Source organism: Kogia breviceps, chromosome 20 (genome assembly GCF_026419965.1).
Source record: "Kogia breviceps isolate mKogBre1 chromosome 20, mKogBre1 haplotype 1, whole genome shotgun sequence".
NCBI lineage: Eukaryota > Metazoa > Chordata > Mammalia > Artiodactyla > Physeteridae > Kogia > Kogia breviceps.
In genome coordinates this window covers 30,163,391-30,190,056 of record NC_081329.1, presented here as the reverse complement: position 1 = coordinate 30,190,056, position 26,666 = coordinate 30,163,391, and the positions used below count along the sequence as shown (strand labels likewise).

The window sequence follows — 26,666 nt, the reverse complement described above, 5'->3', positions numbered from 1 at the left end:
ACAATATTATTTTGGGGGTGTTGGGCACCAACAGAGCCCATTGAATCCACATGACTCGGCCGATAGGGGAACACACACGTCACCGTACCCGCTGGCCAGGAGTCAGAGGAGGAGGTGCCCTGGAGTGAAGCCTGGGCCACAGCCCCGGTTAGCAGCTCTGCAGGTACGGTGTTGTGCGTGACATGTCGCTTCTGCCGGGGGGCGGGGGGAGTGTGACCTTTGTCTTGGGGGCAGCTTTACAATTCGAGTAAGAAGTGGCATGTTGCTGCTATCATTTTAACATCAGCTCATATTTTGGGATGGCCTGTCAGAGCAGCAGCTTATGACTATGAATATCGTCCTGCAGTTGTGTTCTATTTAAATATCCGAGGATATAGTTGGGACAATTTGGGCTAAAAATAATCTCCATTGAAGTGTTTATCCAGTTGGCACGTTAGCCTTAATCTTAGTTTTGGCATCTTCTCTGAATGGGGGATTTTTAGGGAAGGAGAAAATGACACAGTGATTCATTTGTCTTAAACCTATCAAGCCGGAGTAATGGCATCCCTACTGCCCTGTTTTATGACTCTTAGGGCTGTAGAGCTGCATCCCGAACGTGACCTAGTGTGGCGGTTCTTTAAGTATGAGTGTAGACAGAATGACCCAGGGTTCGTTATACAGTAACAGGAACAGATGCCTTAGCCTAATCCAAGAGGTTAGAGCTCTTTTTTTTTTTTTTTCCGGTACGCGGGCCTCTCACTGCTGTGGCCTCTCCCGTTGCGGAGCACAGGCTCCGGACGCGCAGGCTCAGCGGCCACGGCTCACGGGCCCAGCCGCTCCGCGGCACGTGGGATCCTCCCGGACCGGGGCACAAACCCGTGTCCCCCGCATCGGCAGGCGGATTCTCAACCGCTGCGCCACCAGGGAAGCCCGAGGTTAGAGCTCTTTAGAGCTGGAGCTGGGCAGGCATCTGTATTTTAAGCCATCCTCAGGCGACCCTAGTACCCATCTCCCCATGTCAGAAGAATCAGCCCTGTATTTTATAGATGAGAAAATCAGGGCAAAGTCAGATGGCTTGCCTACAGTTGGTTCAGTGGTGTCAAGATTTTATCCCCAGATAGTATGCAATTTCAGAATTTTATGGCTAGAAGAAATGTTCCAGGTCATCAGTTCTGTAGCTCACTTTATAGCTCAGTATAAATCATGCTTGTTGGGCTTCCCTGGTGGCGCAGTGGTTGAGAATCCGCCTGCCGATGCAGGGGACACGGGTTCGTGCCCTGGTCTGGGAAGATCCCACGTGCCGCGGAGCGGCTGGGCCATGGCTGAGCCATGGCCGCTGAGCCTGCACGTCCGGAGCCTGTGCTCCGCAATGGGAGAGGCCACAACAGTGAGAGGCACCAAAAAAAAAAAAAAAAAAATCATGCTTGTTCATACCATTTCCAAATCAGATATGAACGCAGAGAAATAGTGTTTTCTTAAAGCCCATCTTCTGTCCTGGCCGTGGTAAACATCAAAACGTCGTCACCAGAATTTCTTTACAATTTTAATGGATATTTTTTGTTAATTTCAGGAACAGTCAATTATTTGCAGTATTTTTTATTGTATAACCTGTGATGCCCTATAAAATTTTTTTGAAAATATATTTAAAGTTGAAGTGAAAGATTGAAATTTTTTATGGGTTACTTATTTTTCAGTCTTAGCGAAAATGTTAACACTGTGAGAATTTTCACTACTTTATTAGAGTTTTTTTGTTTTTAAACTCTGATTGATTTTTAGCTTTTTTTTTTTTTTTTTTTTTTTTCAAGGTGTCTTACCTTGGAAACAGCACAGCTTGGCTTCCGTGTCATCGTCGAGTTCAGAGAATCCTAGTTTCATCATGTCCTCAATAGAGACCAGAGAACCAGGTTTGTTCCTTCAAGAAGTGTCCCAGTGCCTTGGAATTCAGCAGCTGTTTCCAGAAGTAAATAATCATGTCAGATGCCTGTCAATGGACTGTATGGCCAAGGGACCTGTTACGATATTCATGGAAGAATGGTTTAAAAAAAAAAACAAAACCGAAGAAAAGGCAAATTTCAAGAATTGGCCCAATGCCATTTAGGATTTTTGAGCGGCTGAAAGAAGATAGTTCTGCAAATATGAGCAACAAGACTGTAGCATCTTTCTTTACATGTTTCTTACATTGTCTTTGTTAACCCATTGCTTTTGTGTATAATCTCTGAGTTATTTTTCCCCTGCTGCTAAAGCTGGTAGGTGCTTACGATCAGAGTTTCCATCTGTGTGGATAGAGAAATAGGAGATACAGGAGGAGAACTGGGAGCTTATAACAGGATGTTGGCCCTCAGAAATTGACTTTCACTGAAGAATTCCTCAAGGCGCCGCATGTTGAGAAACTGCTTCTTTTCAGCGATTGTTCAAAGCTTTTCGTCTTCAGGTTCATCTTCCTTTATCTTCCTCTCAGCCTCTGTGTGTGCCTGCTTTTCTTCTTGCACAGTTTTTTGGACTGAAAATCTGATGACTATACTTTTTCAGCTTAAAAATAAGAGTTATACGAATTACAGCTTCATAAATAGACCTTTGGTACAGTAGCTCTTCCACCCTTGGTTATTTCCTAGGATTCAGAGTAGAATAATTTCCCTCCTTTTTCAGAATAGCTCTTCCTTATTGTTTTTATGTTCTTGTTAAGTGTTTTGTTTTCTTCTATTGTTTCTAGATGGCAATGAAGGATGATCTCTGTGTTCTGTTTTCAGTTATGTAGGAGTCCAGAATAAGGTGGGTCATAGAAATTTATAGGTAATTTGCATCTTTACACTGTTATTGTTTTAACCTTGTGTTAAGCTTCCATCAGACTTTTGTTTTTTTTAGCAGTATTGATGTAAATGTCTTACTCTGCCCTTTCTTTTTTAGGGCAGTAGTAAGAAGCAGGAATTTCTCCAAATACTGATAAGCACAGAGAGAGAAAAAGTGAGAGAGAGAGAAAGCTTTTGTGATTAGTAAATGAAGCAGTTGGTCACTAAGGTCATTGATGTGTATGTGTCAGTGTGAAAATTAGTTTGTGGAACAATAAATGCTGGAGAGGGTGTGGAGAAAAGGGAACCCTCTTGCACTGCTGGTGGGAATGTAAATGGATACAGCCACTATGGAGAACAGTATGGAGGTTCCTTAAAAAACTAAAAATAGAACTACCATATGACCCAGCAATCCCACTACTGGGCATATACCCTGAGAAAATCATAATTCAAAAAGAGTCCACAATGTACCACAATGTTCATTGCAGCTCTATTTACAATAGTCAGGGCATGGAAGCGACCTAAGTGTCCATTGACAGATGAATGGATTAAGAAGATGTGGCGGGCTTCCCTGGTGGTGCAGTGGTTGAGAGTCCGCCTGCCGATGCAGGGGACACAGGTTCGTGCCCCAGTCTGGGAGGATCCCACGTGCCGTGGAGCGGCTGGGCCCGTGAACCATGGCCGCTGAGCCTGCACGTCCGGAGCCTGTGCTCCGCAACGGGAGAGGCCACAACAGTGAGAGGCCCGCGTACCACACACACACACACACACACACACACACACACACACACACACAAAAAAAAAAAAAAAAAAAGATGTGGCACATATATACAATGGAACATTACTCAGCCATAAAAGAAACGAAATTGAGTTATTTGTAGTGAGGTGGATGGATCTAAAGTCTGTCATACAGAGTGAAGTAAGTCAGAAAGAGAAAAACAAACACAGTATGCTAACACATATATATGGAATCTAAAAAAATAAAAAGGTTATGAAGAACCTAGGGCCAGGACAGGAATAAAGATGCGGACGTAGAGAATGGACTTGAGGACATGGGGAGGGGGAAGGGTAAGCTGGGATGAAGTGAGAGAGTGACATGGACTTATAAATACTACCAAATGTAAAATAGCTAGTGGGAAGCAGCCGCATAGCACGGGGAGATCAGCTCGGTGCTTTGTGACCAGCTAGAGGGGTGGGATAGGGAGGGTAGGAGGGAGACTCAAGAGGGAGGAGATATGGGGATATATGTATATATATAGCTGATTCACTTTGTTATAAAGCAGAAACTAACACACCATTGTAAAGCAATTATACTCTAATAAAGATGTTAAAAAATAATAATACAGGAGGGAGGAAATAGGTATGGATGAAACAAGTGGACAGAAAAAAAGAAAGAAAGAAAATTAGTTTGTGGGTTAGAGCTAAGATGGTTAACTGACATAAGTAAATTTTATTGTTCTCAGCTCTTAGTTTTGCTACTAAGTCAGTTGACCTCATCAATACTTTTCTCCTCTGGAGATTGTGGAAACCATTGTTCTCAATCAAGTTTTACCCAGCAGAGAGAAACAGAAACAAAAGAACAGGTTTAAAAATTTAATTTAATATAGTGAAATTCCAGAAACCATTTGTCTTTTTAAAATATTTCCTTTCCCAGAGGTTTCTTTTACTTTATTCTTTTTTTTTTTTGCCTTTCTACCCTACCTATTTATCACCTGGTCTCACTTTTACATTTTTCCTCATTTGTCCAGAATTTCTTGTTCGGTGTCTTTGCATTTTGCCTCCTTCCTTTTTCTATGACTCAGTCTCCCATTGAAAATGCTGTCTGTTCCTTGGGCATGCCTCCTTCCTCGCCGGCCCCGCTGTTCTTTCTTGTCCCTTCTTGTAATTCCGTTCCTGTCCTCTCACCCCTGCCTGGTTCCTCCTCGCCTCTGCTCACTTCTGTCACCTCCCGTCGGTGACAACCTCTCCTCCAGCACCTCCATCTGCTCTGTCTGTAGAGCTCACTGGTCTGTCACGGCTTTCATTGAGCTCTGATTCCTGCTCAGCCCTACACTTATGCTGTTTTCTTCCTGTACCTGTTGTGCCTTTGCTCCATGAGCTCTTTTTCTATTTTCCTTGTCCCTGGGTGGCAGGTATTACCAGACGGATTTGTTGTCTGTATTTGCATAGAACACAGGTCCTTGCTGTGTATTTCCTGGGTAGCCAGGATGAATCAATTATTATTAACTTTTCTTGGAACATTGAGCTTCCTGTGTTTTCTGCTTCTAAGAATTAGATTGGTATTCTGGAAGACTAATAGTACTTTAAAGAGAGGAGAGTCTATGATTTTAACATATGATTTTAACATTTTTAACTCTTTATTCAAGAGTTCATGCCATTTCACTTCACTGCCTTGTCTTGAAAAATTAAAGAAGGCAGACATCCAAAGCAGGTTTGGGGGTAGGGGTGGATGGAGGATGAGAAAAGAAAGGTAAATACCACAAAAGGACTCGCAGTCAATTTCTATAACTGGAAGGAAAATGGAAACCACAAACCGCAGACTCTAAGATTTAGTAGGTAAAAGGTCCCCTAAAAGAATAAAAAGTGTCAGTAATTCTGTTAAATAATCTGAGTACTAAGTCATCTGAATTTTTATATGTTCCTTGAAGTTCCAGGACTATAATAACAAAACAGAAACTTAATCTTGGAAATATTCATTTTATTTTGAGAGACTTGATGTCTCCTTAAGTATTAACCTGTGTCATTTTGTAATTACACTGTACCAGTCTCCAAATGTCATGAATAACCAAGCCTGTTAGTTTTTTGTGTGGGAAAGCGTATAAATTGTGTGGTCTTGCCCCTCTGGACTCTGGAGTCATGTTGTAATGAAAAGGTAGCTTTTTGGCAAAATCTTAACGTTCTGCTGTTGATGGTTTACATTATCGTATATTTTTCCTTCATTCTTGCATACACTGTGAGTGTCGTGCTGTCCTGTAGTTTCGTTTTGTGCAGTGAACTACTAGAGGTGGACTAATGTGAGTGCAGATGCAGCTTTATTAAATGTGAAAAAGAAAAACCCTATATACCACATAATGTAATGTCTAAATGCTATGTTAAGAACAGCCTACAGATTCCAGCTGATCCTATTGAATCTCCTTTCTGCCTGCGTCCCTCCTTGAGGTAGTGGTTGGCAGGTATCTTGAAGCTGGTTCTGTAATGTTCACCACCCCTGAGCAGCTAGCAGAATCAACATCAGAACCAGTGTTAAGTACTAACAAGAAATGCATGCAGATGTGCTAAATACAGGACTGTGTTCTGGGATTACAGAGATGAGCAAGGTGTGAGCCGTTCTCTGGAAGCTCATCACTGAGTAGGGAATGTTGATAAGTGAACAAGCGCAATACAGTAGGGCAGATGCAAAAATATACGTAAGTAGCTGCTGTCATAGGAAGAGATTAATTGGGAGAGTCAGAAAGTAGAGGTCAAAAGCCTCAAAAAGTCAGATATAATGTGTAGGTAACGGGGGATGTGCGTGTGTGTGTGTGTTGCAATTATGAAGTGATTGCTGGTTTCTCCTTATTACCTGTGTGAACTGGGCAAGTGACTGAAAGCACTCAGGCTCAGTGTCTTCACTTTGAAATGGTGATAATTGTCTAGTAATGTTACACGGATTAAATGAGGTAATATATACGAGGTGCCAGTATGGTCCATTATTCAGTTATTGTTTAAAAATTGGAGAAGGAAACACCCGGTAGAGAACATGGCAGATGAACATACTCTTACTATGTAGATAATGTTGCCGCCCCACATGCTTGGAATTCCCATTTCAAATTTGCTTTTATAGTTTTTAGGAAGACTTAACCTTACTAAAAACCTTGTAGTCCATGCCCTCTTTTTTTTTTAACCAAAAGAAGTTTATTTCGCTTAGTCTCCTCACCAGGTGTAGTTCTCAGTGATGGTGATTTCTTCCCATACATCACATCCACTCTCAAATTTAAAATTTGCTACAGTTTAGCATATTTGACAGATATATGCCACAGGTTTTAAAGTGTTTAGCTAGAATGACATCACTGGGCTAGGTCTCCGTAGCAACTGCTCTCAGGAAAATTAGAGTAAGATTGATTGGAGGCAGACACTTTGAAGCGTGTTATAAAATCAGTCTTTGTAGAGCTGTAATCACCACACTGGGTTATATTTACGAACCTAAATGTAGTTCCTGGATTATATCTATGTTTTTGTTATTTTATTTTATTTTTTATTTTTTTTTATTTTTATTTTTTTGCGGTATGCGGGCCTCTCACTGTTGTGGCCTCTCCCGTTGCGGAGCACAGGCTCTGGACGCGCAGGCTCAGCGGCCACGGCTCACGGGCCCAGCCGCTCCGCGGCACGTGGGATCTTCCCGGACCAGGGCACGAACCCGTGTCTCCTGCATCGGCAGGCGGATTCTCAACCACTGCGCCACCAGGGAAGCCCTGTTTTTGTTATTTTAAAAGCTGTTTAAATTAACTTCTTTTAACAGAACCAGACTGAACAGTCTGCATTTTCTAGTGTAGTAGAAAAAATCGGCACAGTGATTTAATATTATTTTGGTCATATTATAGTGGATTAATTTCTTTAAAACCTGGGTCTGTGTCCTAGACCATAGGGTAAACCAGGCCGGGGAAACTTTTCGCTTGAAACAAATGATTCTTGTGTTCTGGGTTGTTGAGTGTTGTTATAAAAGTCCACTAATCCATAGCATGATTAGACTTGTCTACTCTGTCGTGATTTTGTGTATTATAAGTGTTGTATTGGGGATAGTTTTAAAATATCAGTATTGGGATAGAACTACCAGGCCAGAATTTTGATCAAAATATATGTCTTCTCTAAAGCATATTTAAAGTTCCTTATTTACAGTCAAGGGATTTAAATCAGTTTAGTTTGTATTTTATGGCTGGTGTTAATTTGTATTGATGTTACATTCATTTCCGTGGCAAGGGAGACTTGGTGCATTAATAGTCCAAGGTTTAGTTTAAGCTGGCTGTGATCAGACAAGTGGCTTTCACTTGTATTCTCCGGAAGACTCTCCACAGCAGTCCTGTGGGCATGTTAACACATTTAATCACCCTAATGAATGTCTGGTTAGCAGAGGGCTTTGGGACGTCACAGCAGATGGTGTAGAACGAGCTGAGGTATTGGTTTTGTCTTTCAGTGCTCCATATTATATACTTTGAGAAATGAAATCTTTTTCTGATAGTGTTTCATTTTTTTCTTGGATTTTTGTGTATTATTATTATTGATAACAACAACAGTTACCATTATGGAGCCTCAGGAGGGCCAGGCTCTTGACATACATCGAACTCTTTGCTACTAGTCAGGCAATTTTCTAATAACATTTGGGGTTATGAAATACATTTATGTAATAGACATTTATGTATTATGTGCCATGAGTGTTTATATTGATAAATAAATAGGCAGATAAATGTTAGGGCAGTTCGGCAGATGCATAGGTTTGTGGTGAGCGTTGCATCTCGCCTCTGCGAGAGTGAGGATGTTGAGGGAGGTTTTTGAGCTGCCCAAGGTCACACAGACAGTAAATGATGAAACCAGGATTGCACTCCAGGTCTGATGAAATCCCATGCTTTCAATCACTTTTCTGTTCTGTCTTTAAAATATTTCCCCTTGACAAAGTAAAGTTTAGCTGTTTCATAAATGCATTTTATTTTGAGCTAAGGTGGTCTCTATTAATTCTATGCTGTACAGCTACTTTTTCCCCAAAATAAAACAACTGTGTTCTTGACCGTGGGAGTAATGAGGCTCAATGTTAAAAGTAACCAATGCCGAGTGGAAAAACAAAACCAAATACTATGGAAAAGTACAAAGGAGGTGGTAAAAATCACTAGGTATGTGGTTTGATATATGGTTGATCTTCCAGACTTTTTGGTGTATAAATATATGTATATTTTTAAAGCAAAAATAGATTCATAACGTGCACGTTGTTTAGTAATTCTTCTTTCATTTATTATATATTGGCCATCATTCCACAGCATTATAAGTTTACATCTTCATGAAAATTTTTCTTTTTCATTTTTTAAAAATAATCTTTTTATTTTAGAACAGTTTGGGGTTTATGGAAAATCGCAGACCTGGCTCAAAGAGTTCCCTGTTTTCGCTGATCATTAACATCTTAACCTTAGTGTGGTGTGTTTGTCAGAACTAATGAGCCAGTATTGATACATCGTTATTAACCGAAGTCCATGCTTCCTCAGATTTCCTTTTTTTTTTTTTTTTTTTGCGGTACGCGGGCCTCTCACTGTCGTGGCCTCTCCCGTTGCGGAGCACAGGCTCCGGACGCGCAGGCGCAGCGGCCACGGCTCACGGGCCCAGCCGCTCCACGGCACGTGGGATCCTCCCGGACCGGGGCACGAACCCGCGTCCCCCGCATCGGCAGGCGGACTCTCAACCACTGCGCCACCAGGGAAGCCCTCCTGAGCTTTTTTTACCTCCTGTCTTTTTGTGTTCCAGGATCCCGTCCAGGATTCCATACTTCAGTCCTCAGGGCTCCTTCGGCTCTCCGTGCCTGTGATAGTTTCTTATAGACTTTTCTTGTTTTTGGGGGGCATACCAGTCAGCTGTTGTAGAGTGCCCCCAAGAGGGGTTTGGCTGATGTTCTTCTCATGGTTCGCCTGGGGTTGTGTGTTTGGGGGAGAGAGACCCCTGGGGCCAAGAGCCGTTTTCGTCCCATCGTTTCAAGGGTGCCTGCTGTCTGTGTGACGTTGACCTTGGTACCCTGACTGAGGCGGCGTCTGTCGGGTGTCTGTACTGCAAAGTTACTCTCTCTTCCTCCCCGGGGCATCTGTGCTCTTGGGAAGAAGGCAGCACCCACGTCAGGAGTCGGGGGCTATGCTCCACCTGTTTGGGGCCGGGCACGGGACCTACCTACAGTGTTTGGAGTTGTGCAGCGCGGGGGCTTTGTCTGTTCTCCCCGGGTATTCATTTATCCAGTCGTTTACTTATATCATTGTAGACCAATGGGTATTTATACTTGTGTTATAATCTGACACAGCACTACTGTATTGCTCGAATTGTTCCAGCTTTGGCCGTCTGGAGCGCTTTCAGCTGGTTCCTGTCTGCCTTTGCCATACCCTGTTATTGTGGGTTAATGTCTCCCTTTTTTTACATAGCTGGTTGGTATTCCATTGTAAGAGTACACCATAATAATATTTAATCCCTCCGTAATGATAATTTAGGTATCAGATTTCTCACCAGTATAAACAAGCCTGTGATGAACAGTCTTCAAAAACTGTATTTATGAAAATATTCTTTGATCGTTCAGGAGAAGTTGCAGTGTTAAAAGGACAGCCCATTTTACATTTTAGGTGTCCCTGACTCTTTCTTAAGGATATTTAAGCAGATTTCTGAGGAGTGAACATTTCCACCTGACCTGGGAAAAGCAGTGGTGTGTTTATCACCGTACTTGCCTCGCTTCTTTTTGCTTTTTTTCATGCTATCAGGGCTGGTGGTGCAGGTGGCACCAGTGGTCCCCAAAGCTGCTTTGAGAATTAATCTCCGTGTCCCTATCACCCAGCTTTATCTGTCAGCTTGTGGCCAATCTTGTTTAAAACTGCCACCCACTACCCCCACCCCCGACCCCCCCCCCTTATTATTTGCATTGAATTTATGGATGGGGTGTTAAAGGGCAGAAAGTTTCCTTTTGCTTTTTCTAAGCCATACCGAAGCCAACCTTAACTGCATTATTGTATTTAAAACTATTTTATTGCAGATAAATAATCATCTTGCTAGCCCCTGTCGTTCATTGTATGAGGATTCTGGTTTTATTCTAACCTCATTCAGACGATCCTGCCTGGCATTTGACGAGATTGCAAGCTTTCCCTTTTCTTTCATGAACAGGCTTCGTGACAGTCAATCAGCTTGATTTCCCCCCATCTTGAGGGCCTTGTTTGTATTATTTCCAAACGTTGGCTCCCTCTTATCTACCTGTTTCCATTCAGCGAGCACCTTTTAAAGAGGAGAAATCAATGTTACTCTTCTTCCCATTCCTATGCAAAAGTTTAAAAGATAAATAAAAAATAACCACAGTTTCAAATACATCTCTGGTCAAGTGCATTCAGTTATCCGGGGCTGATGTGTATTGTGGATTTAAGTTCTTGGAAGACACACTGTTCAGCAGGTATGCTGTGGGCATATGTAAGATTTTACATCTGTAGTATGTCACCTGCTCTACCTATATTAAGCTACTTTTTAAACCCTTCTTGATACAGTAATCATCCTCTTTGCTTTGAGGTGGTCTTACTTAACTTTGACATCATTGCTACTTGCCAGCTGTGTGACCTTGACTGAATTTCTCACCGTTCCGTTTACTCATCTGAAAAGTGAGGCTGTTTAGCAGCCACCACCTCCCTGGACGGAGTGTTGAGTTGAATGAGATCAGCTGTAGTGCCTGGTGCGTGATAAATGCTCAGGAAATGTTATCCATCATCTTTTCCTCTCCAGCCGTCTCGTATTTCTCCCCTTAACTTTTATACCTTCACTTAGATGAAGAAAAACGGTTCATTGTAAGTCAGTCCCCACCTTCATGTTTCCCTCAAACTTGTTTTAAACGTTTTGTTTTGAAATGGTTACAGATTCACAGGAAGTTGTAAAAATACAGAGAGTTCCCATGTATCCTTCACCCAGTTTCCCACAGAGGCAACTAGTACCAGAGCAAAAGCGGAAAATAGACCTCGGTACAATCCACAGAGCTTATTCAGATTTCTCCAGTTTTACATGCACTGTGTGTGGGGGAGGGTGTATGTATGTGTCGGGTGTGTGTGTGTGTGACTGTGGGTGTGTATGTATATGTGGGGGAGGGTGTTGTGTGACTGTGTGGGTGTGTGACTGGGTGTGTATGTATATGTGGTGTGGGTGTGTATGTATATGGTGTGTGGCTGTGTGTGTGTGACTGTGGGTGTGTATATGTGGTGGGTGTATGTGGCTGGGTGTGTGTGTATGTGTGTGTATGTATATGGGGTGTGTGTGTGTGACTATGTGGGTGTGTATGTATATGTGGTATGTGTGTGTGACTGTGTGGGTGGATGTGTATATGTGGGGTGTGTGTGTGACTGTGAGGGTGTAGGTGTGACTGGGTGTGTATGTATATGTGGGGTGTGTGTGTTTGTGACTGTGGGTGTGTATGTATATGTGAGGTGTGTGTGTGTGACTGTGGTGTGTGTGGGGGTGTGACTCTGGGTGTGTATGTATATGTGGTGTGTGTGTGTGACTATGTGTGGATGTATTTGTGTATGTGGGGTGTGTGTGTATGTATATGTGTGTGTGACTATGTGTGTGTGTATATGTATATGTGGTGTGTGTGTGTGACTGTGTGGATGTATTTGTGTATGTGGGGTGGGTGTGTATGTATATGTGCTGTGTGTGTGACTGTGGGTGGGTGTGTATATGTGGGGGGGTGACTGGATGTGTGTGTATATGTGGTGTGTGTGACTGGGTGTGGGTGTATATGTGGGGTGTGTGTGTGTGACTGGATGTGTGTGTATAGTGTGTGTGTGACTATGTGGGTGTGTATGTATATGTGGTGTGTGTGTGACTGGGTGGATGTGTGTGTATATGTGTGGTGTGTGTGTGACTGTGGGTGTGTGTGTATATGTGGGGGGGGTGTGTGTGATTATGTGGGTGTGTAGGTATATGTGGTCTGTGTGTGTGTGACTGTGTGTGTGTATATATGGGGGGTGTGTGTGTGTGATTATGTGGGTGTGTATGTATATGAGGTGTGTGTGTGACTGGGTGTGTGTGTGTATGTGGGGTGTGTGTGACTGGGTGTGTCTGTATATGTGGGGTGTGTGTGACTGGGTGTGTCTGTATATGTGGGGTGTGTGTGACTGGATGTGTGTGTATATGTGGGGTGTGGGTGTGACTGTGGGTGTGTGTGTGTGTGATTATGTGGGTGTGTATGTATATGTGGTGTGTGTGTGACTGTGTGTGTGTATATGGGGTGTGTGTGTGTGTGATTATGTGGGTGTGTATGTATATGTGATGTGTGTGTGGCTGGGTGTGTGTGTATATGTGGGGTGTGTGTGTGACTGTGGATGTGTGTGTATATGTGGGGTGTGTGTGTGACTATGTGGGTGTGTATGTATATGGGGGGGGTGTGTGTGTGCAATTCCATCGCGTGTACATCTGTGTAACCACCACCACAACCAGGACACACAACTGACCCATCAACTCAAGGCCTCTGCCTGCTGCCTCTTTATAACCTTCCCTCTACCCACCAACCCTTGGTAACCACTGATGTGTTCTCCAGCTTTATAATTTCGTCATTTTGAGACTCTTATATAAATGGAATCATGCAGCCTATGACCTTTTGAGATTGGCTTTTTTAACTCGGCATAATGCCCCAGAGGTCCCTTCACACTGTTGCATGTATCAATAGTTTGTTCCCTTTTATTGCTGAGTACTGGCATGGTATGGATGTATCAAGTTTAACCTTTTGTCTTTTGGAAGGACGTTTGGGTGGTTTCCAGTTTGGGGCTGTTACAGATAAAGCTGTTGTGAGCATTTGTATACAGGTGTTTTGTGTGGACCTGAGTTTTCATTTCACTAGGATAAATGCTTAAGAGTACAATTCCTGCATCAAAACTCCTTTGGTGGACCGTTGTAAGCTTCTTTGAAAATATATGCTAATGCCATCCACACTTGTAGATATATATATATATATATATATATATATATATATATATATATATATATATATAAATAAAGGCAATTATTTGTTAATACCAGCCATTATAAATAATATATATTGTCCTTTGTTTTAAACCATCTTTCTGTATAAATTGCGACATGCGTCCAAAGTATAGAATTCTGTCTCTTTTGTACTGTAATGTAATATGTACTAAATAAGTATTTCATTTTGTTAATGAATCCCCTTTCATACTTTATTAAAAATTTTCTTGGGCATATAATTGTTCTGAGATACTAAATTTGAATGGGGGAGATAGTTCATGCAGTGGTTTTTCTTTTTATCAATTTTCTGCAATGTAGTAGAGCTGAATTTTTAAAAATACTTAGATTAGCACAAAAAACCAGGAAGTCCATTAATTGACTAATGTCTGGCAAAATGTCAGCTAATCGGTAGAATAGTGCTGGCACTTTTGCTTTCCAACATATTGTTTGGCATCCTAAGATGTTTCATAAAATCATTGTCTCCAAAGTTTATAATAAATGATAAGTTATTATTCAGGTGAAGCTACAAATACTCTTTCGACATGTGAAGGGTCCTTAACTGTGGTAGGCATGGATTTGCATAACTTTAATTTGGGCATCAAAAGTCCACATAAGGACGATATGAATTATAGACGGTGGACAGGGTCAGCTGATTGATTGGTTTTGGCTTTCCCAAATGTAGCCTTAAAATAACCGATAAAGAAAAAGCTCTTTGTAAAAGATTGGGAGAAAGGAAGGAAGAGGGTGAACTGTAAAAAACAGTGGTTCTTAACTCTGTCTGAATTACTTAGTTAGCTTTAAAAACGAAACAAGTACCTACACCCAGGCCAGTTAACTTAGAATCTCTGGAAGTGGCGCCCAGGCACTGGTATTTTTTTAAAATGCTTCCAGCTAATTCCGATGTTTAGCCAAGGTTGAGAACCCCTGAACCGACAGGAATGGCATCTCTGCTCATATGTCTTCACCTTAGAATTTGCTAGTGTTTGTGCTTCACGCATCCATCTCCTGCGTATTGGACTAATGTGGATTCCGCATACCTTTTATTTACGGCTCTGCTGAGGTGCGTATTTTCCGAAGGGGGAAAATAATCACACTTGTGGATTGTGGACACATTTAATCTACAAAACACAGCTTTACTCTGTATTACAGAAGAGTGCCTGTGACATGGAATCAAGTACCCCAAACAGTGAAAAACTCAGAATCACTGAAAAGTCAAAAAGGAAGTTAGATTTCGTCCAAGGTGTACTGTGGGTGGCAACCTTTTGGAGAAATTAGGCATTTAGAAAACCTGCCTGGGACTTCCCTGGCGGTCCAGTGGTTAAGATTACACGGTTCCATTGCGCGGGGCACGGGTTCAATCCCTGGTCCGGGAACTAAAACCCTGCATGTCGTGGGGTGCAGCCAAAGAAAAAGAAAACCTGCCTGGAGTGTTGGGATGAGAGCGCTGAGTCTAAGTATAGATCCTATTGTCAGCTTTACTTGGCAAAAGCAGCATTTGCTTGTAACAAGTGAAAGTATACAAAGATGAACAAAGAAAAAAAGAATTCATCCCCCACCCATGTTCACAGATGTGACTTCTTCCACACCTTTTCCTGTATTCAGAAAAGTATGGTTAAGGCTGTAAGGTTTGTCAGGTTTTTTTGCTTTTAAAGTAGGATCATACTCAGTATATTATTCTGAAGCTTGCTTTTCCTCCTTAATATATCATGGATATTTCTCCAGGTCAATAGATCAGCTCCAACTCTTATTTCCAAAAAATGAATTAGATTTTTCAATATACCATAATTTATTCAACCATTTCCTGCAGATGGATATTCAGGATGTTTCTCCCCACACACTTTTTTTTTGTCACTACAAACAGTGATGCAGCGCGTATCTTTGTATGTATAACTGTAGGTGCTTGTGCTTTTGTGTCTACAGTATTATTAAAACCTGTGGTTTGGTTTGGGGCAGATTTCTTAGTTTCTGGATATCTTCTCTGATAGAATTAAGGTGAGTTAAGGTCAGTTGAAGTCCAGTTAATTGGCTTCTTCTGGGTGTTAAGTTGGGCATTAGATAGGAGAATCAATTATTTTAGAGACGGAGCTGAATGAATTCTAGTGACCATAGGTGTTTTCCATAGGTCCTAGAATTCCTAAGGTTTCACCTTAAACAGGCCAACGGATGGGGCTTCATGGGGGTCCAAGAATCATTTGATATTGATTGCAAAGCTGTGTACATTGTGTGGCTTTCATCGGATTGTCGACAGGGCAGTAGCCTCAAGGAAGGCTGGCATCAACCTAGGAGAGATGGCTAATGCCACACATAGCGGACCGGAGTCAGAATCATCCGAATAGGTTGTGGTAATGTTCTAAAACCAGCAAGATGCAGTAGCCTCAGGAGGAGCCGTCCGCCGGACTTGAGGACTGCCCTGCCCCGCATGCAGGGTTGAGCCACGAGTTGATTTGGCCACAGGCGTCTGTGAGCCTCTCTGTGGCGTGGCCGCTGAAAATAGACGTGAGGCCACACCTGGTGAATGTGTTTACCCCTGTGCCCCATGCTTCGGTGAGACATTAACAGGGGAGGGAGACCGGGGGTGGGCTGCTGAGAAGTGAAGTCACAGGAGGAACCACCGGAGGAGGAGTTGGGTTGTTGGAGCAGGAGAGGGCGTTGAAGAGCGCTGTGCATTAGGGACCGACAGGGCCCGAAGGTGGTGTGGAGAGCTTGGGCGCGTGGATGCACAAGCGCTCAGTCAATATCTGAAGGAGCGGACATCACAAGGCAAAGGACTGTGACCTGCTCTGAGCTCTGGTGAGAGTTCTCCAGTGATGGGGTGGGTGCCCAGGAGAGTAACGATTTCAAGCCTATGATGGGGGACCAGGACAGGGGCTGTAGAAGGAATTCCTGCTCTAAGTGAAAGGTTGTACCATAGGACTTCAAAACCCTTTTAATTGGATTGTCATATTTCTTCTCTCAGATGCTTGAATTCCAAAACAGGAGAAAATTCTAGGATACTATTGTAGGCTCTTTTAAAGTACTTTTGTAGAGGGGATGGTTTTAACTCAAAGGCTACATGATTGCCAGTACGGGTGTTTCAAAGGTGCTGAAATGTTGAAATATAACAGGTTTTTTTTTTTTTTTTTTGCGGTACGCGGGCCTCTCACTGCTGTGGCCTCTCCCGTTGCGGAGCACAGGCTCCGGACGCGCAGGCGCAGCGGCCACGGCTCACGGGCCCAGCCGCTCCGCGGCACGTGGGATCTTCCCAGACCGGGGCACGAACCCGCGTCCCCCGCATCGGCAGGCGGACTCGCAACCACTGCGTCACCAGGGAAGCCCTATAACAGGTTTTTATCTGAAACTTGCAGTGCATAAGTTATTCCACTGTTAAACCTGAAGTAATTAGTCTAGGCCTGTAGTGTGTGGTTTAAGACTTTATTTTTGTTTCTTTAGAGAGGAGAAAAGCCACTTTCTTTTCATGCTGTAAAAAAGGAAATTTCACCACTTCCTGGCTTCATTGTGGCCTCCGGAAACATAGGACACTATCTTCATTAGACTAATTGTTCTGAATCCTGACTCAGATGATAACACTGTCTGGAATTTGTGTCTTGCTTGTTATCTGCACAGGCCTGCACCCAAGTCTGCATACTGCCCCGTGAAGATGTAGCTCTGATATTTCACTTGGGTGAGACACAGATATCTCTTACCACCCCTCAGTAATCGAAACAATATAAAAATCCTTTAGGTTGTGGAAATGGATAAATACTGTCTTTTTTTTTTTTTTTTAATTATAAAGCTTTAAAAAAACAAAAAACCCCTGTATCTCACACTAGTGGTCTTAGAACAGCTTGGGGGCTGCTGCCACTTCCGACCATGGGTTCCATTTCTTTTTGTGGTGGCAGAGAGGTTTAGGTTAGGGCTTAAGGAGATGGGCTCCACCACTTGCTGGCTCTGGGACCTGATCTCCCAAGTCTGTTTCCCTGTAGAGGGAAGGTAATGATAGCACTTATACCCCGAGAGAAGCACTTAGCATGGTGCCCGGCTCATGGAGAGGACTCCCTAAACATTCTACTGCTATGTCTTCTGCTGTCCCCTCTTGAGCTCCTTTCTATTTTTTTCCTGATGTAGCAGACAGTGCCACTGATATGTCTTGTACTGTCTGGAGCACAGCACGTCCAAGACTAATTTGTGTGTTCCCTCCCCTCCCCCTTCCTCCTCTTATCCTAAATCTACTTCTGCTCTGTCCTGTCTCCTCTCCACCCTCCAGAGGTGCCGGGGGCACCGCAGGCTCTGGAGGATTGAATTCCTGCTCCACCACTTAATGCCACATGACCTTGGACAAGCGCCTTAATGTCTCTAAATCTCAGTTTCTTCAGTGATGAACCTGATTGCAATCTGTCTTCTGGAATTGGGAAGATTCCCTGAGAGGAGTACACGTTAAGTGATTAGCGTCCTTCCTGACACTTAAGTAAGTGCACAATACATGTTTATCACTAACAATTCTAAAGCTAGAGGTGGTGGTGTCAGCCTGAATCCCTCTTCCTTCCCCTCACCAGGGAGTCATCAATGCTATTGATTCCACCTCAAAAATCTCTCTCTCCTCTTTCTATTCACTGCTTTTAGGTCAGGGTTTCTTCACTTGAGTCCACTGCTCAAAGAGGTTCATAATCCCCTGAAATTATGTGTTTATTTTTTGACATAGGTGCATTTTTCTTGAGGAGAAGGCATCTAACCTTTATCATTGACTTTCACACAGGTCAGTGACCCAGGAAAGGTTACTACTAACTACTGGCTTAGACTCTTACCTCTTGACTGTATTAGGTAACCTGTCCATTGACATTCCTCCCCTGGTCTCTGATCTACTCTTCACACTGTTGCCCAGTTATTATTATTATTTTTTAGTGTTCTTACACCCCCATCCTGTGCATACAGTTGTGTTGATTCCCTGTTGCCTCACCCCAGCCACGTAACAGAGTCACACGGGAAGACTGTTAAAAAACGCCGATGCCCAGTCCCCATCCTGGACCAATTAATTGATACTAACAAATACCAGACATCAGTATTTTGTTTTAAAGCTTCCCAGGAGATTTTAACGTGCAGCCAGAGTTGAGAGCCTCAGGGCTACAAGACAGTGGACCACCAAGTTAGCATGGCACACAGGGACCTCAGCAGTCGACTTTTTCAGCCTAATCTTCTGCCTCTTCCCCCATTCACATCCTGTCACTTACACTCCGGGCACATAGTTTTTGCTATTCTCAGAACATGCTCTGAGCTTTTGCCTGGACTGATTGCTCTGCCTCAAATGCCTTTCGCTCTTTCTCTGCCTGGTCATTTCCATCGCAGACCCTCCCCAAGTCCCAAAGACAGTTGCAACCCTCCTTTTGTGCAAACTTCTATTATAGGCCTTACACTGTATTACAATTTTATCTCTGTCTGTCTTCCATACCACACTGAACTCCTAGAAGGTAAGACCCTTATTTATTTCACCTTTCTCATGCTTGGCACCAGCTTAACAAGTTCCCTGAAAGTCTGATAATAAGTAAATGAGAGGGGAAAGCAGCCTACTCTGGGGAATCAGAAAGTCCATGGGGTTGGAGAGTATAAGTAAATATGCTGTACCAGCTGTGGTGTGGGAGGCTTGGCAGAAGTTCATCCTCTACTGTTGCTTTTTTGTACCTTTATAAAAAGGAAAGATCGAAGTATATGAGTTTCTCACCTGGGACTAGGAAAGTCGAGACCAGCTTTGACAATAGCTCCAAACGTTGTTGAGCGTGAAGTCATGTCATATTTGGCTCCTGAGATGGTACAGAGGTTTCTGAATGAGAGATGAAGAATCAGCCACTCCGATGATGGCAGCTGTTTATTTTGCCCAGTGGATTATCCTAACTTAGTTACTGATTTAAAGATACCCTTATATGGATGGTTCTCCAGACATTATATGTTTCTAATTTTGATCTCATCTCTGACCCTTAAGTTTTAGCTGCCGTCTTTTCTTGGCTGTTGTTAATACTTTTTTTCTCAGTGTGTCTCAGAATTGTCCAACACATTCTAAAGAATCATAACTTAAATGTGATTGATTCCTCCTTTTCTTCTTCAGTGTCCAGTATTAAATTTTGAAAGAGATTAGTTTAGTGAATGATCTCAGAGAGATTCTTTTGGATATTGTTCGGGGTTTTATCTTAATTATTTTTCCTGTACACTGGCCAACCACTACACTCTTAGGAGAAGATATGGCTTATTTAAAACACTTTTACACAAAGAACAGTAAGTACTAGTCTGACATCATGATTTGCATGTTTTTCTGATAGGCTGTGTATGAACAACTAGAATACCCTTTGTCTAACGGCTGTTTATTATCCTATAATCCAATATCATATCTTAGAGTTGAATAATAACAAGAATTTTCTTATTCAAAATCAACGTGTTAGTTGGAATTTATTAATATGCTACTCTTTTACGTGTCCGTCATCTTATTTAAGAAGAGGGTTTGTTTTTTTACTTGTTAAAATTGAAGTATAGTTGTACAATGTTTTATAAGTTACAGGTCTACAATGTAGTGATTCACAATTTTTAAAGGTAATGGTTATTATAATTTATGGTTATTATAAAATATTGGCTGTATTCCGCATGTTAAGCCTTAAAGAAATCTGGATTTATCAAGAACTCCTCCTTTCAATGTAGTTGACATGAAAGGATCTTAATTAGTGCAACTAAAAAGAATAATTTTTAGTTATTTTTTAGGAACATTTTTTTAAAAACAGATCTGACTCAAAGAACTGGGAAATACACCCTTTCCTGGCAATTAGAGAGACAGGAAGAGAATGTCAAGAAAAAGAAGAAACCGAGTCTTACAATGTAAGCACTAAGGTCTAAAATGGATAATTGTCTCCTGTTTCACAGTCTATAATCAACCCCAGTACCCCAGTACCGTTTGTCCACGCTTCTTTTTGTGAACCAGGGTCTGTGTAAAGGAACTGGTCTCTGTGTTTCTGAGAATGGCCTCTTGGATTATTATAATTTCTGGGCTATTACAGTTTTAAGAGCTGAGTTGTTAATCCTTCTGTTTTTTTGTTTATTGCTGATACTCTGAAAAATGAGCCCTCATTGGAGCACTTTTTAAAATGAAACATACAGTACTTAAGAGGTAGAATCAGGTACATTTATCTCAAGAGACTAGGCTCTGTCCGCCTATTGAAACCAGCCACCTACCGGATTCTTGTAGCCAAGTGAAGTTAGAATCTCTTATGAGTATTTCAGCTCTTCTAATTTGAGGTTGATTTTGAACTGCTTATCCCCGAAGTGACCACTTCTCAGTGTGTCTGGTTGAGAACAGACCACATCCATTTACAATAAAACTGTTAAAAGTTAGAAAGCGAATCCTTGGTTTCCCAACTGTTTTGGTAAACTGGTACCAAGTGTCGTGTTTTCCCACACACTTAGGCATCTTACGAATGCTCGGCAACTTGAGAATGCGACACAGGAGCCGTGAGAACTTACTTGAAATTATTATTAGTAAAACTGGCGACCTTGGGCTGCTATTATGAGGGTCCTTTCAGTTTTACCCTGCACAGTTTCCTGTAAAAACCCAGAGCCCCAAAGTAGATTCTCTACTATGTACAGGTGGTTCAAACAGGAATTCCCCTTCATCATTATTTTACATAGGTAAAATAAATATATTTTTTTAAAAAATCCATGCCAAGTACTGTTCTGAGTGTTGTATGTCCATTGACTCATTTTTACAGCAGTCTGTTAACTTGCCTATGGTTGCTAAGCTAGTAGGTGGTGAAGCTGGGATTCGAATGAACCCAGCAGCACGGCTCTATTAAAGAGCTCACCTACAGCCCTCTTTTAGTCCTTACCCTGAAAGAGATGGTAGGAGCTGTTGAAGTTGGCTTAATTGCTTGTGAAACAGCGTGGCTGAAATAACAGAAATGAATACTGAGTGCAAATGTGCCAGAAGGTTTTGGAGGTTAATAGCTTGTTGCCTGATTCTTAATAGTTTTCCTGTAATTGGATGGAGTCAACTGAGAAGTGGGCATTTACGATGAGCAGTTCAGCGTAACTTGTTAATTCACAGTCTGTCCACCAGTGCGGAATTGACAGTACAGTGTGATCTGTGGTGGGTGAAATTTTTACTGCTGCATTATCTGTGAAAAAGAGGTTTCGAAACAAATAGCATAAGATGGCAGGAAATTTTTACTTATTTCAACACAGCAGAATATTTTCAAGTACTTTTAGCAGTATATATTTTTTTAGTATAATCTGTACTTTCATCTTAAAAACAGAGGGAACTCAGGTTAATACTGGTTAATAGGTTCAAGTAATAAAACTGCATTTAAAAGTGTTTTCAGTTTGGATATATAACTACCTGAAGCCAAATTAGACTAGAATTAGTAAGATTTCATTAACCTACCTTTTGAATTATGTGGCTTTAAGTCTACTTTTTTCCCCCTGAGATCTCAAATTACAGTACATTTCAGGTTTCTTGTTTTAGATTAGCTTGAATACTAATAAATTATAGAGGTTCCGATTGTACTTAATGAGCCTATGCTTATTTTTCCAATGAAAGTACATTTATTACATGAGACATTAGTACAGCTTTGTTTGAATCTGGCAGCCGTGCTGTGTCTGTCTAGCAGTTTATACCTAGAATCTCACGTGCACAACGATTGCCCCAGGAGAGAAGGGGCGGGACAGTCTCTGATCTTCTGAGTGGAGGCTGATGTTGAGGCACGGGAAAACAGGGCTGACGCTCGTGTTCTAGTACAGCGCCCCGAGAACTTCAGAGGAAGGAAACAATTAAATATATGTATAGCACCTGCTACATACACGTTCTGTCCTTGGGGATACAGCTATATCTGTATTTCTGTATTGCTACACATCTGTCTATTGGTCTAGCTATCTAACTATCTATCTATCTTGCTATGTATGCACAAACATGAGTTTGTTTATTTAACAAAATATTTATATATTAAGCACCAGGCACTGTTCTGCATGCTTTACAAACATAAACTCGTTTAATCTTCATAATCACCCTATGAAATTCATATATTGTTGTGCCCTTTTTTTTTTTTTTTTTTTTTTTTTTTTTTTTTTTTTTTGTGGTACGCGGGCTTCTCGCTGTCGTGGCCTCTCCCGTTGCGGAGCACAGGCTCCGGACGCACAGGCTCAGCGGCCACGGCTCACGGGCCCAGCCGCTCCGCTGCACGCGGGATTCTCCCGGACCGGGGCACGAACCCACATCCCCTGCATCGGCAGGCGGATTCTCAACCACTGCGCCACCAGGGAAGCCCAAGTGGTTTATTCTTTTAAGTCAGATTTCTCTGCTCATGTGTGTGTAAATGGTACTCTTAATCCATTTCTGAAGTATTAAGACAGACTGAAAGGATATGAACTCTGCCCATGTAATCACTCTGAAGGCTAGGATGGAGAAGTCATCACTTTAGCACAGAGAGTTGTAGCATCGAAGGCCACTTATATTTGTTTCCAATTATAGGATGAAATAAATAGAGCACTTACATTTTAGCAATTTTATCATCAGACCATATCACTATTTCATTGTAGTTTGATTACCGTGATAGTGGAGATGACAAAGTAAATGTAGTAATCAGAATTGTGGATTTTTTTTTAAGCTAGAACTGTGAATTTTTAAGAGTAAGATAGATGTAGATTAGTCTTAAAGGATTTCGTTTGGAAGTAAAGGGATGGACTGTTACAGACCTTTTGAAGATTGTGTATTTGTGAGCTTTTGCTATATAACAAGCCACCTAATTCTAGCAGCTGGGAAGAGGAAACCTTCTGTCTCACAGGTCACCCCGGTGGCTCTTCTGGTTGGAGCTAGCCCAGCTGGTCTTTGCAGTTAGCTGGTGGCTTGGCTGGGGCCGCGTGGCCTGGGATGGCCTCCTGGCCCGTCGGGCCATCGTCGGGCTGCCCGGGGTGGGGCTTCAGCGGCAGAGGGCAAGTCTGTGCTCCACGCGGTCTCATCCTCAGCAGGCTAGCCGGGAGTCTCCAGGTGGTGGTCTCAGGGCCCCGAAGTGCAGCAGGAGGCGGCAGGCTCCCCTGGGCCGGCGCTTAAGTCTTTGCGTGATGTCTGCAGGCCAAGCCCAGGGTCATTGTGGGCAGGGGCTCCCCCAGGGTGTGGGACAGGGAAGCAGGAACAGATAGGGGGCTATTACTGCACCACCTACCAGATATGAAATTTGTGCATATACTGTTGGTCAGTGGCCCTAAATTCTGATCCAGCCGCAGGCTTGCAGCCTGAGCTGCTCTAATAGAGGAGAACCGAGCAGGCTGTCCAGGCCACAGCGTTTTCAGAGACAGTTGGCAGACCCTGGCTTCCCTGAAACACTTGACAATTGTTGGAAGCCCCTTTCCACTTTTTCTTCTTTGACGCTTTGAAGTAGGAAAGTAGGGAGGCTTTCATCCTCACTCGGTGACATCCCAAACCGACCTTCGGCGAGCACCGCGCTGAAGGTGGAAAGGGCGCCACCCTAAAGGCGCGGTGGTGTATTGAGAGCGCGTGCGCGGCCGTGCCTGGCCGCCCCGGAGTCCTCACGCTGCCCCTTGCTGTCGCGCCATCGCCCCCGTTTTCTTGGTGGTGAGGAAGCGGACTCACGGGCCCCGCTGAGCTGCCTGGGCTCATGCAGCCGGTGGGTGGGGCTGCCTTTTGAACCAGGTCTTACTGACTCCCCAGCTATGGTCCAAAGGAGACTTTCTGCCCAGCGGGCTGGGGATGTTTTTTTCAGCACGAAGCCTTTGAGTACTTTATTGCCACATCCTCTGAAAAACTGGGGACTGCGGTGAGATGTGAATTTTTTCCCCTTCCTGTACCTTCACTAGTTAGGCCAAATAACCAGGTGTAATTTGAAGATGATAAATAACTCAGAGGGGAAACTTTACTGCTGGTTCCAGATGTCATTTTTAAATATTTTGGAATAATCTATCTCTGACTCTTCTAGATTCCAAAATAAAATTCAGAATCCTGAAATATTCTAGGACATATATGTAAAATTTCAGTGGGGGTGGATAAATTAGGTTGAGAATAACATGCACACACTACAATATACAAAGTAGATGAACAACAAGGGCCTACTGTAGAGCACAGGGAACTCTACTCAATGTTTTGTAAAAACCTATATGGGAAAAGAACCTGAAAAAGAAATATCTATACGTATATAACTGAATCACTTTGCGGCACGCTTGAAAGTAACACAAAATTGAAAGTCAACTATACGTCAATAAAAAAATGTCATTGGAAATAACCTTCATTTAAAAATGAAGCTGCCCCCCTCCCTTGTGCTGCCGTGGCCCACAGCACATAAGTGCATGGCCCTATTTACCAGAACCGCGTAGTTGCCAGGTTGGGGCTGGGGGGTTCCGTCCCTCTCACTCAGCCGTGAGCTCCTTGGCATGGAGACCTCGTCTTTGCTTTCTGTACCCTCAGCAGCACGGCCCGGAACGGCAACGTCCCAGTATTCCGGGCACAGTATTTGTTACATGATTCTATAGCTCGATTCCATACCCAGGGAGAAGTGCTTTGCTTCTTTTCATCTCTCCTCCTCTTGGTCTGTTTGTCCTCCTTTAGTCCTTTCTCTTTTCTGAGTCATTTTCTTCCTGTTCGTCTGAGCTCCTCGGCTTTGCATGTCTCCCGCCCTCTCACTGGCGATCTTTATATTCATTACATGTTGAAATGACAGCCTCGTGGATGTACTGAGTTACGGAAAAATGTGATTAAAATGAATTTCACCTGTTTGTTTTTACTTGCTTAATGTGACTAGAAAATTTTAAATAATCGAGGTAGCTGCTCCCGAGGGTCGTTATCCAGACCAGTCCAGCAGCGTGAGTTCGTGAGAACACTTGTCTTTGTCTGGATTTCACGGGTCTGTCGGACTGAAGAGCCCCCGGGCGCCGGCCTCCACGCATAGCTCTGCCTCTGCCTCACCCCCCCCCGCCACCCACACTTCATGACAGCCAACGGGAGGCTTTACCTTGCCTTAAAATGAGGCACAGAGATTTTTCTCTGCTGTCCCAGGTATGCCTGGATCAAGAGTACAGATGACTCTCACATTCTCTTCACTGATGAAAAGGAAACAGCAGGGTGACTCGTACATGGGAGGATACGCTGTTTTCTTTGGAATGTTTTAGTTCTTGCATTTTGGAACAGGTGTGGCGGCCTCTGTTGAAGCAACAGTGGAGTCATACTTAGCATATTTGACACGTGAAGACCTGGAAAACTGCTCGGCGTCCCCTGCCTTCAGTGGGAGGGCTGTGGGTCCATCGTCTTGGCCCCCTCCGCCGCCAGATCCTATGCATAAGCATGTATGGTGTATTGGCTTTTTTCTTTTTTCCAGTGTAGGCTAGAAATAATGTTTTGGCTTAGAAACTCTTTGACTGAACTGTGATATAACAGGATAAGGAGGATTGTGTCCAAAATAGCCCCTTGATGTCCTCCTTTGGCATTAAGAATTCCGGACTACGTTCGCCGTGGATCACTGAGGACTGATCGTGTGGGTCGAGGTCAGCCATCTTCGATAAGTTCTTTCCTTTTGGCGCAGAGCCCGGGGGGGGGGGGGGGGGGACGACACTCCAGTGCTGCGGGGGTGGGGCTGGTGAGTGCAGGGCAGCTCCCCTCTCGCGGGGGTGAGCGCGTGCTGGCTGTAGCCGCCCGAGGCTGGGCCTGGGGGTGGAAGCTAGGACTGGCAGCCAGCAGTTTTAGTAAACAGCCGGGAGGGGGATTGTGCCGGTGGCTGCCAGCTCACGCCAGTGAAAACCAACCCGTTCGCCACTTTGGGCGGCGTACCACAGGTGGCCAGTGCCTCATAAGGACACAGCCAGGTCTTATGGGTCCGTGTCACCTGCCCGTACCAGCCGGGGTGTGAGCCTCAGGGCTCAGACCTGGGACTTGGGAGCTGAGCAGAGTAAATCTGTCGAAATCTAAACTGACGTATGACATTTTAAAATTGGGAAAACAGACAGCTCTGAAAAGATTTGTAGGATCGTAGCTGAATAGTTAACGTGGAACACGTGTCATAGAGAGGCTGGGAGCAGGGGTCGAATAATCCCGTGTTGATTCAGTGAGAAGCGTTGGACAAGGCATCGAATTTCCCTGTTTACCCATCTGTTTAAAAAAACAAAATGGGAAAGTGACATCTCCCAGGGACGTTTGGAGGTTTGATCGATGTTCGTAGTGTGCCTGGATAGCTCTCATAAAGTGTCCAGTAAGGGCAA

At 43.3% G+C, this 26,666-nt stretch overlaps 1 protein-coding gene across 7 annotated transcripts in view; it reads left to right on the top strand.

Annotated features, from left to right (window-relative positions):
• SLC20A2 (solute carrier family 20 member 2) overlaps nt 1-26,666 on the top strand; it is a 108,055-nt gene that overhangs the window by 4,698 nt on the left and 76,691 nt on the right. For 2 of the 7 annotated variants that reach the window (XM_067022539.1, XM_067022541.1), the window contains exon 2: nt 2,690-2,748. The exons of 2 other annotated variants lie outside the window; for them this stretch is intronic. The gene's annotated coding sequence lies outside the window, so the exon portion shown is untranslated. Of the gene's footprint in view, nt 1-2,689; nt 2,749-16,014; nt 16,254-17,706; nt 17,908-25,510; nt 25,956-26,666 lie in introns of those variants that run through there. 3 more of the 7 variants (XM_067022538.1, XM_067022535.1, XM_067022540.1) reach the window with 3 other exon arrangements.